Source organism: Pteronotus mesoamericanus, unplaced genomic scaffold (assembly GCF_021234165.1).
Source record: "Pteronotus mesoamericanus isolate MK-2021 breed Mesoamerican mustached bat unplaced genomic scaffold, CSHL_Meso_final scaffold_36, whole genome shotgun sequence".
NCBI classification, from domain to species: domain Eukaryota; kingdom Metazoa; phylum Chordata; class Mammalia; order Chiroptera; family Mormoopidae; genus Pteronotus; species Pteronotus mesoamericanus.
Window position 1 is genome coordinate 20,173,174 of NW_026555313.1, and position 11,057 is coordinate 20,184,230.

Below are 11,057 nucleotides of genomic sequence, written 5' to 3' on the forward strand. Positions count from 1 at the left end.
AGAGAGAGGTGAGGCTTCTGAGAGCGTGGCAGTTCCTGGGAGTCACTGAGCAAGGAGACGGAAGAAATGGGGCAAAGTTGGGAGGATACTGAGGTTTGGGGGCTCAGGTCAGTTTACCAATCTGGTTTCCTGGCAAAGCAAATATGCCTTGTTTCTGTAGGAAGTAATGTAATCAGTCTTCTGGGGCTGGCCCCTTAAACAGTCCTCAAATCTGGGTCCTGGAATTCATGATCTATGTTTATGGGGTAGGTTCTTCTGGTAGTCTGGATGGGAGGGTAGAGACCAGCTGGATCAGTCTATGTGCAGGGTCAAACACACTATGAACACAAGTGGAGAGCCGCAGGGCCAAAACAATAGTCTTTTTTCCTTTCCCTCAGGCTGTAGGTGGGAGCCACATCTATAGCTGAGACAGACCAAGAAGCTCATGGATTTTAGGTCTGAGATAGTTAAGCCAGTTGCAAAAAGGATTTTGTGTTTCTTTATTTTTATTTGGTAAAGCAGGGTGGTGAAAAGGGAATGGCCATCCCATTTTATACATGGAAAAACTGAGGCCACAAGTGAAGTGGCCTGAAACCCATTCATTTCTACTACTACTACTACTACTACTACTACTACTACTACTACTATTACTATTATTACATGTAGGCAGCCAAAGAAAGGCAAAGGAAATTACTCATCACTTTCTCTCCTGAAAACCTGAAGCATGCCAGATTTTATTCCAAGTTGCTTCTTTCCTGAAGAGAAGCCCTATTAGGCCCCTTGGAAAGGGAGCTACCTTGCTTCATTCATTTCTATTTTAGAGCCAGAACAAGAACCCAACATGGCTGAAGTTCTAGGCAATCTACTAATAATCCATAACGTTTAGGAAAATATTGCTTTGGTTTTAAGTTACATGAGGAAAACACACTTGTTTAAAAAAATATTTAAATAGTACAGAAGGGGTTAAAGTAAAAAGTTCACAAGACCACTCTTTCATCTTCTAGGTCTCACTAACTATCCTTTGAGAAATTTTCCATGACTGTACAAGTCTGCATGTTTATATAGATTTTCCTCAAAATAAAAACAAACAAACACTTTAACACTGTCTTTAGACTTTGTTTTTTTTTCATTTGTCTATTATAATTTTATTATTCTTTACAGTTTACAAAGTGCTTTCATTCTCACATTAACCTGTCAAGGTCATTGGGATAGGCATTATTGTCCTGGTTGTCAGAGTGAGAGAGGTTAGGTCAGCTGCCTGCTGACTGTCGGATGTCCATTTATTGTTGGAGCCAGAACTCAAGCCTGGGTTTTCTGAATTCAAATGCAGGGCTCTTGCAAAAACAACAACAATAGCAAATACTAAACTTCATAATAATGACAGCAAACATTCACATTGCCTTTACTAAGTGCCTGGGACTTCTCTATGTGTACTGAAACTATTATCTCATTGAATATCCATAACTCTATGAGATGAGCACTATTATTACCCTCCTCAGTTCACAGATGAAGAAACCAAGTCACGGAGAGCTTAGACAACTTGCTCACGGTCATACCACTAGAAACTAGCGATGCGGGGTTCAAACTCCAGAGTTTGCCGAGAGTCTGTATTCTTCACTTCTATACCACACTCCCACTCTGTGCAAGTCTCTGCTAGAAGTTCTTTGCATATGGTAGCTCATTTCATCCTCATGATAACACTGTATCAAGTACTGATAACAACGCTGGACCATGGGACATCCTCACCAATATCCCAATAAGGCATCTTCCAACAGCTCAGGGATGCTTTAATGGCTACATGGCCTATCTGAATACAAAATAAATCAATCAGTGTCCCTAAACAAGCACCCAATTAAATCTTAGCTAGGCACACTAATAATAATATCAACTATCATAGACTCAGTGCTTACTCCATCCTAGGTTTGTGCTAAAGGCTTTCTGTATACCCAATTCATCTTTATAGCAATCTGTGATGGAAGGGGTTGTAATCCTTGTATTATAGATGGAGAACCCAAGGCTCAGAGAGGTTGAATGACTTTTCCCAAGGCCACACAGTAAGTGGAAGAGCCAAGATTGGACTCAGGACTATATGATCCTAATGTCTGACTTTGTTTCTGCCTATATCTCATTTTACAGAGTGACTGGGGGCATCAGTATCTTCTTTCCTTCCTATTCCAAGGATTGGGACAGTCCCAGATGAATGCCTGGGAAGTAGTCAGTCTATGGTCATAGGCTCCTATATTCCAGAAGCATAATGGCTCCTGCTACTGATTCAGTCTGATCTCAACTCTCCTGGAAATGCAACTCCCCAGACTATTAATGGTTGTAGGTTGGTTTGGCTGGACACACTACCAGGATTTGAGCATCATGCTTGCCTTTTGAACTCTTACAGCATTTAAGATGCAGCTCTTGGCACTTTGTATTTGCCTGTATTACAGTCAGTTGAGCCCTTGGCATCTGCCCTACTATTCTGTAGGCACTGTAGCACACCCCAAAGGATGTTGCCAAGAGTATGCAAATAATAGGTGCTCAACAAATGAGCCCTCCAGTACCACATTGACTTTAATTTTCAGGGTCAAGCTTGTCTGGCAGGAGCTCCATGTATCAAACATTCTTCATGAGCAGCCTGCATTTGAGGGTCCATCCCTAAATGTCCTTCCTACTCAAGCCCAGTGCTGAAGAAGACAGACTTTATGCCGGCTCTCCCCCTGGTGCTCCTGGATAGAAGGCTCACCTGGTTCCCACCACACCAACCACCAGCACCTTGGCCTCCACTGCAGAAAATTACAGAAGTTATAATGAGGAGGTCCTGGTAAAAGTTCATGGGTTCAGGCCAGGGAAGTGGCTGCCACTTTGGCTTCCCAACATTCTCTGGGGCCAAAGGTTGTGAGCTCTGCAAAGCAGGATAGCCCTTTAGAAATGCAAAGCCTGCAAGTTGATGAATGGCTATACTTTTGTGCAAATCAAAGAGCAAAAATGTGAGTGTACATGTGTATCTCTTAAAAACTGTTCTGTGAGGTAGAGGCCTGATGCAACTTTTCACTGGTTATACTGGGTGGGGAATCCCACCCAGGCATGCAGTGACTTAGACCCTAAGTTCCATAGTTGTGGGGAAGGGACAGACTGTTGCATGACCACAGAGGGCCTTTATGGAAAACCTGAGGACTCCCTTCTGCTGCTGTCCCTTCCAGGGAGTCTTTCTGATCACTTCTCCCTCACCCCCAGCCCCTGGCTGCCACCATTCTTCTTTTTGTCTCTAAATTTGACTACTCTAAGTACCTTATGCAAGTGTAATCATATAGTATTTGTCCTTATTTTCCTTAGCATAATGTCCTCAAGATTCATCCATGTTGTAACACCTGTTAGATTCCCATCCTTTTTAAGGCTGAATTATATTCCATTGTGTGTATAGATCATATTTTATTTTTCTGTTCATGTGTTGATGGACACACAAGTGAGGTTTTAAGTTCCATAAGGATCGCTTCTTGGCCTTTTGGCTAAGATCAAGGGTAGCTTCATGAGGGTGTAGTCTTCTTCTCTTTCCACATGCATGCAGCCAATTGCACATCCTTTCACACATTATGTAGTCAGGATGCACATGTGGAACATGTACAATGTACTAGGATCTTTATCTGCCTGGTCGATGATAAGAGAAGTCATATAGTGTCCTTGCTCTTCCAGTGACCACAGACCCGACAGGGAATGAGTACTCTAATTAGGGCACAGTGAGGGCTTGTAGAGGAGGGGTGGTTAATTCCTATGGTGGGAGAAACAGGAGCGTGTATCAGGAAACGCTTCACAGAGGAGGCAACATTTGAGCTGTCTCATGATAGATCAGTAAGTGATTCGCAGGCAAACAAGCCTTGGGGGGCATTTTAAATAGGGGAGCAGCAAAGGTGTGGGGGAGCAGCAAAGGTGTTGGGGAACAGCATGGGTACAGGCAGTGCCGGTGACTGGGGCATGGAGGTGGCTGAGAGGAAGGCACAAGAGAGATGAGGCTTCAGGGGCAGGAGGAGGCTACATTAGTAAGGGGTATTGTTCACCATACAAATGGGCTTTAGAGTGTGATAAAGGAGCCAAGCCCAGAAAATCTCACTGGAAATTTCCAGGGAAAGAGGAATTGAAAACATGCTACATCTTCTCCTGCATGGGATGGTAGACTATTTCAGGAGGCATGATGTTGGACAAAAATGATTTTCAAGGTTACCACACCTCTTCCCCTTGGTGATCCCTGGCCTGAGGAGAATAACTGTGTTTCTAGCTTGAGCCCATGTGAGGAGATCTTAGAGGTACCAGCTGTGTTCAGTGCAGGCTGGTGCTGGTATTTGATAACTAAGGAGAACTACCGAGGTATGTGCTCAAAAAACCACAAGCTCAAAAATGCCCAAACACTTTGGGCTGAAGCATTGTAGATAAGAGAGTCAACTTTAGCTTTCAGCTTAGGAGGAAGCAATATACCCACTGAATCTGAAATGCTGCCCAACTGAACAGTTAGGAGCAACCTGGGACTTTCTGCAACTTTCCTTAGGAAAGGAGAGGAGACCTGAACTTGAGTCAAGACAGCCGATCCAGATCCTGATTCTTTCAGTCACCAGCTATGTGACCTGGGAAAAATTGCTTGACTTCTCTGAACCATTTATCTCATCTATAAAAGAGGCATTACAAGACCCATTTTGCTTATTTTTCATTAGAAATTTAGGAATGACACAAATGAGTAAAAGAGTGTAGGTGATTGTGTCTGTGAGGCATTGTCATCATTCTGAATCCCCTCGTCTGGTGCTGACATGAGCTATGCCCTGGAAATGACAGGATAGGTGGGAGGGGGGCTCGCTGAATAGAAGAGAGAAAAGTATGAAGGGAGGTGAAAGAGTTGTGCTAGGACTCCAGGGGTACAGATATGGCTGAGAAACCCCAACGTTTGGTGTTGGTAGCAGGAATTTACTCAGGGATATCCTGGTGATGGAGCCTGGACTGAGAACTCATGAGGGGTAACTCTGCCGAGGACATGTCTTTCTGGGAAGAAGTAGCAGAGGTCACTGAGAGTTGCTGCCATGCCAGGCAACCCCAGGAACAGAGCATCAGATTTGAATTCAGAAGGAAAGCTGGAGGCCGAGTCCTGGCTCTACCCCTTGGTGCTACACAACTCCTCTGTGCAGGGCTCCTCATCTGTCAATTTGAAATAATACCTATTTACTTGGTGGGCATTAAATGTGAAAGTGCTGTTTAAGCTATAGAGATCTGAAGAAATGTTTGATTCTTGTATTGCCCTTCCCATTCACACAGTTAAAAGATGGTACTGTCTTCACAAAAACATCACAGCTACTCTCACCAATTCTGGGTCCTGGGGCCAGCCCATCCGTCACAGACACTTTGCTTTTTGCCAGCCTTAGCTGCCCAGTATGCCTGTAAAAGCTAAGAATACGTTATAAAACTGTTATAAGATTTTATGAGCCCTCTTTCCTTCCCAGGGACCGATCTTGGTGCTGTGAATCATACCAGCATCTGTATGTGGGGCTCTGAGTGTGGGTATAGAGAAGGAGAGCAGATGAGATGGGAGAGGTGGCTTTGTAGGGGTATTTGGAGCAGCAGGATTGTGTTGCCTCAAAAGGGCTCCAGCTCTAGGTGACCTTGCCTGACTCTCCTGCCACTTCTGTTAGTTGGGTCATTTGGTCTGGCCCAAGAAACAGGAAGGAAAAAGAGAACAAGAGGGGAACAAAAGAGAACAAGAGAACAAAAAGATGTATCGGTACAATAGAAAAGTTTGGAGTCGAAAGGATCTTGGTACCTCTCATCTCCTCCATATTCTGAGCCTTAATTTTGCCATCTGTAAAATGGGAATAATTATAGTACTAAACCTACAGGGTTGTTCAAATAAAATAATAGAGGTAAAGTGCCTAGCAAAATGTCTGTAACAAAGTGCTCAATATATGCTGAATATTACTATTTTTGCACAGTGTTTAGTAAGTCGTTAAGTGCCCAATAAATATGTTCTGAATGAATAAGTGAATGTGTGAATAAACAAATGCACAAAGTGAAATAGTTCAAGAAGATGAAAAGAGAAAGAAATCCTTGCTCAAGTTACCTCCTCCTGTAACCCTCTCTTAGGCTCTCTCACCTCTGTTTTCAGTACCTAGAAATTGAGGATTTGGGATTAGTCTACCTTCATGGTCTCTCCCAACTCTCATGTTGGAAGCTTCTTGATTAATTACTTAATTCATCCCTTTACCCATTATTCATTGAGCATCTATTCCTGCTAACCAGTGTTCTATTTACTGTGACAAAAATGCACAAAATTCTCACCTGCTTGACACTTACTTTTTCGTGGTGGCAGAAGTGAAACACACATAACACATTGGATGAATAAGCTAGATGTTGTTAAGTTCTGTGGAGAACTGGAGAGCAGGGTGAAGGGATGATGAGTGCTAGGAGAAAGGTATTACAGTTTTCAGTAGGGAGGTCAGGTCAGGGTAGGTCTCTACCAACGTGGTGCTGTTGGGTCAAAGGAGATGAAGAAGTGAGTCATACTGATATCTAGGGAAGTCCAGATAGAGAGAACAGCCATCAAAGGGCTCTGAGGTAGGAGTCATCTGACAAGGCAAAAGAATAACAAGGACTACTCAACCCTATACTCACTGAAAAAGAGAGCAAAATATGAAATGTATTTCTCTTAGTTGGCCAGAGAAACACTCCAGCTGTGGTCCATCATCCCTCTTTCTGACCTATGTACCCCTGTTCTCCTGCCCCCAGTCTCCCTTTGTCCTGTCCTGGTCAAGGCTGTCTTGCCTGAGAATAGATGTGTTGAGAAAGTTTCTTTTTAAATTGAATAATTTAAATGTCATCGATTATTCTTTTGGGTAAAAACAAGACATCAGATCTTTGGTTGGGCAGGAAGGATTAAAGAGCATCTTAATCTGGAAGAAAGAAGCAGGTGAAGAAGGGCTGAGGAAAACAAGATGGGCAAGGTGACAGAGCTGGCTCCTGCTAATTCTGCCTGGTGCTGGGAAGGGCACTGGCCTGGGAGTCAGGACACCTGGTTCTAGCTGTGCTCCTGCCAGCAGCATGCTGGGAAACCTTGCTCAAGGCATTCTACTCTCGACCTTTGTTTCTTCTTCTTTATAATTTGGGAGTGTTGAACTTTGAGATATGTAAAATTCTTCAAGTTCAGAGGGCTTATGTCCATCTTTTCCATAAGACTGTAAACTCCTGGAAGTGTAAGTCTGACTTATCATGAATTCTCAGCATCTGTATCCCAGGGACCATATGGTATGAATAAATGAAACGTATGGCCTTAGGAAAAGGGGCTTCCCTATAGCCTGGGGCCTCTGTCAGGTAGGCCTGCACTAGGAGACAGACTTAAACATGAGCCCTTTGCTTGCTCTGGCCTTAGATAACTTGCTCCACTGAGGAGTGACCCCTTCAGCCCACGGGACCTTCTATTAAGGTATAGTTGATGGGAGAAATCATCCTGTTTACTTTTCATTAGCTTCTCTCAGGTGGACTGAATATAGGGGGAGAGGATGCTGGGAGCTAGTTCGATGGGTCGATAGGCCTGGGTCGGCCTCTGTTTCTCTGAGAGGTTTTCTTGGGCCAGTTTACATTACTTTCCTTACTCATCTTCAGTTCAAAGCCATGCCTCCTTACGCCTCCCAGCCCTCAGGCCTGGGGGTCTCCAGCCTTGCTTACTCTGGCCTCACTTGGATGCTGGCTGCCCTAATAAAGGGAACCTATGTTCCTGCATGCATTCCAACAGACCTCCAGAGTGAGGCCCTGTTGGTTGCTTGGAAGGCCCGAATTGCCCTGCTACTGATCTGCGATGGTAATTCTGAAGCAGCCATTGGTGCTCTGCCAAACTGAACCTCATCCTCTCCCAAACTGAACCAGTGGCCAGTGGTAGGGATGTGGAGGTTATGGAGGAACAGTTTTGATTGCCAGAGTCCCTGTGAAGTTGCAGTGTTTGTCAACTCTGCATGGCGCTGCTGAGGTTCTTGGGGATGGAACCTCTGAACCTCCATCCTCCTTAGCTGTGGCAACAGAGAGGATGACAAACAAGGTGAAGGGGAGTCTCACTCTTTGTCCTGACTGGTTGACAAGGTTGGGGGGGGGTGGGATTATAAAGTGGACTCTTCATCCAGGATCTGCCAGTGTCTTTCTGATCAAGGAGCTGAGGGATTGCTGGTGACTTGAAAGTGATGTTTCAGGCTGTCGTGCCAAGAGAAGTCCCTTCCCATGGGAAAATAGTTCAAGGACTGGGTCACATCCAAGCAGAGAGAGGGCCTGAGATGTTGACTTGAAAAAAAAAATAATGAGTGTAAAGAAGATAATAAAAACTAGTTTTAGCACCTTCCTTTCATGTCCTCAGTTCCATGCAGAGAAATCACTCAAGCCCCCCAAAAGGCTGGGAGATACAGTGTGAAGATGCTGGGCCTGGAGCCTTAGGTGTTCCAACGACAACCTGTGAGAACTCTGAGGAGTTCTTTACATCCTCTGATTCTTGGTTAGCTTATTCGAAAATGGGAATTCCAACAGAACAGGGAAGGTGAGAGAATTATGTGAGAAAGCAGATGTGAAAATCCTTTATAAACCATAAAGCACTAGCAAAAGTTAGCTGTAACAGTTTTGTTCACTTTTAGCAGCTGCCAATAAGTAGCATTTCAAATCAAGGTTTATAATACAAACAAGGTTTTTCTACCTCCCTCAAAGAAGCCACCATAAGCTCTGCCCAAAAAGCCAGTGAGCACTTAGAGGATTTAAAGAGCTCCTCAGTTTCCTCCCAACACCAGCCTATACTCATCCCCCCTACCCTTCCATCTCCTGAGGCCTTAGACAAGTGACTTAATCTCTCTTAAGTCTTGTTAGCTCTCACATAGAATTCACTGGGACATGCATTCTTGTTATCTTCTGCACTTCTCCATTTCTTCCTCATCCTCTCCCAAACTTTTTCATCTTTCTGTGGCCCTAAATCTTCTCTTTACTACCTTGAGTCACACATCTCCTTTCTTCATGTTCTTTGCAGGTTTTGGTCAGATGGATCTATTTTTTTACCCTCAAGAGATGCCCCTGAGAATTCTTTAAGCCAAAGGGAGGGGGAAAGGATCTCAGGTATTTTGGGCACTAGAGGTGATCAGACAGATAATTGTGCAATTATCTGATTATCTGATTAGCAGTAATTTTATCATTCTGGCAATTTCCTTTTAACAAGAGCCTCCTATAAAATAATAAGCAGGATTTTGCCTTCTTCTCCCCTCCCCCCAACCTTGTTGTTGTTTTGTTTGGAGTATCTGTCATCAGAAATTTGGTTGGCATCCACATGCTCCTTGAAGAAGCGAGGGGTGGAGAGACACCAGAGGCAGGGCTCCTGGGGAAGGGAATCTGCCAAGTTCTCCTCAGCTCCTGCCAACACAGAGCGCGGGAGGCATCGAGGGGGATGAAGCCACTCAGGTCGTCAGGGACTCGTCTCCGGTTTCTGGAGCTACTTCCCCTGACTTCCCCCAACTCAGTACCCAGGCCGCCAGGAACGAACACTCAGAAAGACGCCAGAGGCTGGAAGGGTGCGGTTGGACTCACACGGGACTTAAGTCACTGAGGTGCAGGGGGCAGCGCTCGGTCTCCCCTGGCCCAGGGTCAGGGCTGGGCACCACACTCACCCCCCATTCACTCTCTGGTGGGCTGTGGCAGCGAGGGGGCAAATACCCACAAGGCCTTGTGAAAATTCCCTGCGATTTCTTCTTCTTTCCCTCCTACATGTTCCCTGATTCGGACTCGGTTGTGTAAGCAGCGCAATGTAACCTGCAGGGACCCGTAATTGCTCTGGAGCAGCCTGGGACTTTGCAAGGTAAGCACACCAAGCTCTCCTTCCCGCCTCTGGGTGAGCCTGGCACGCCTGGCGCCAGTCCCCACCGCGGTTGATATCCTGATCAGCCGGAGCGGGGAAGGGGGTAGGGGTGGGCGGAGGTGGCGGGGCTGCGCCTGGCCAGGTGGGGCGAGCTTAAGCTCCAAGCAGCTGAGGCAGCAGCGATACGCTAATGGGTCGGGTGGGAAGGAAGAACTGGTGGGACTGCAGTTACCTGTGGCTGGACAGGGGCCACCTTGCCATGCCCCCCGGCAGAGGACCTTAGGGGACAGGGGATCCTCCCGTCCATTTTCTCTGGTGGAGAGATGCCTCATTGATGAGCCTTGTCATCATCCTTCAAGTGTAATTTTTTAAAATTGCAAAAATCTTACAGAGCTATTAACCTCAAAAGAGTTTAACATATGGCAGACCGAGTTTCCCTCTTACCCTAATTATAAGGCTTGCAGTAATGGGGCTGTCTTTTAAGTTACAGCTGCTGCGCTTTTGGCTTTCGCTAACATTACATCCTATTAAAGAGCTACGTTAAATGCATGCAAATTGCTGGAGCAAGGGCCCTCTCCCGACCAATGAGGGGGACCGACTGCAGCCGAGGCTGCCATACCGAGGGTCAGACTCACCCTGCTGCGAGCGCCATATGATCTATCAATCAAACTCCTCTCATTAATTAACTAATTCATTAAATATCTTTATATACGAAGGCCCGGCCAGGCGGAACATTGTGTTGACAGGGACGTCCCGTCAGCACTTACTCTCCTCACTCCTCCTCCCCTCTCTCCCAACCTGATGACTAACAGAGGTCAACTTCCCAGGGTCTGCAGGGAATAGAAGCAGTCACTGTTCTTGCCCACCTCTGGGGTGCCCTCCTTTGGCCTCCAGCGCAGGACTCCCCTCCCTGCCCCCCACCCTCCGCCCCCGGGCCCCATACCCACATTCTGACCCCCTCCTGGGTATGGTTGTAACTGGCTGTGTATGGGTCTGGTGCCTGGGTTTCCGGTACTCCTACAGGGCCGGGACTGGACTTAGCCTGGCTCATCCTGCAACCCCAGTGACCAGCACAGGGCCCAGTACATGGCAGATGCTCTAAATGTTTCTGGAAAGAAGAAGACAGGCTATGTTGGAGTGCTTTCCTCTCTCCAGTAACTCAGCACCGAGGAGGCCTCCTTTTGCAATGCCCTTAGGGCCTGTCCAACAAGATCAGGACAGCCCTGTGAGTAGATGACATGCCTGG

At 46.0% G+C, this 11,057-nt stretch overlaps 1 non-coding gene across 1 annotated transcript; it reads right to left on the minus strand.

The window, feature by feature from the left end:
• Nucleotides 1-637: 637 nt before the first annotated feature.
• LOC129086185 (small nucleolar RNA SNORA67) lies at nucleotides 638-782 on the minus strand. Its single transcript, XR_008530788.1, has one exon. It is a non-coding gene; the product is annotated as a small nucleolar RNA SNORA67 (small nucleolar RNA).
• Nucleotides 783-11,057: the final 10,275 nt, after the last annotated feature.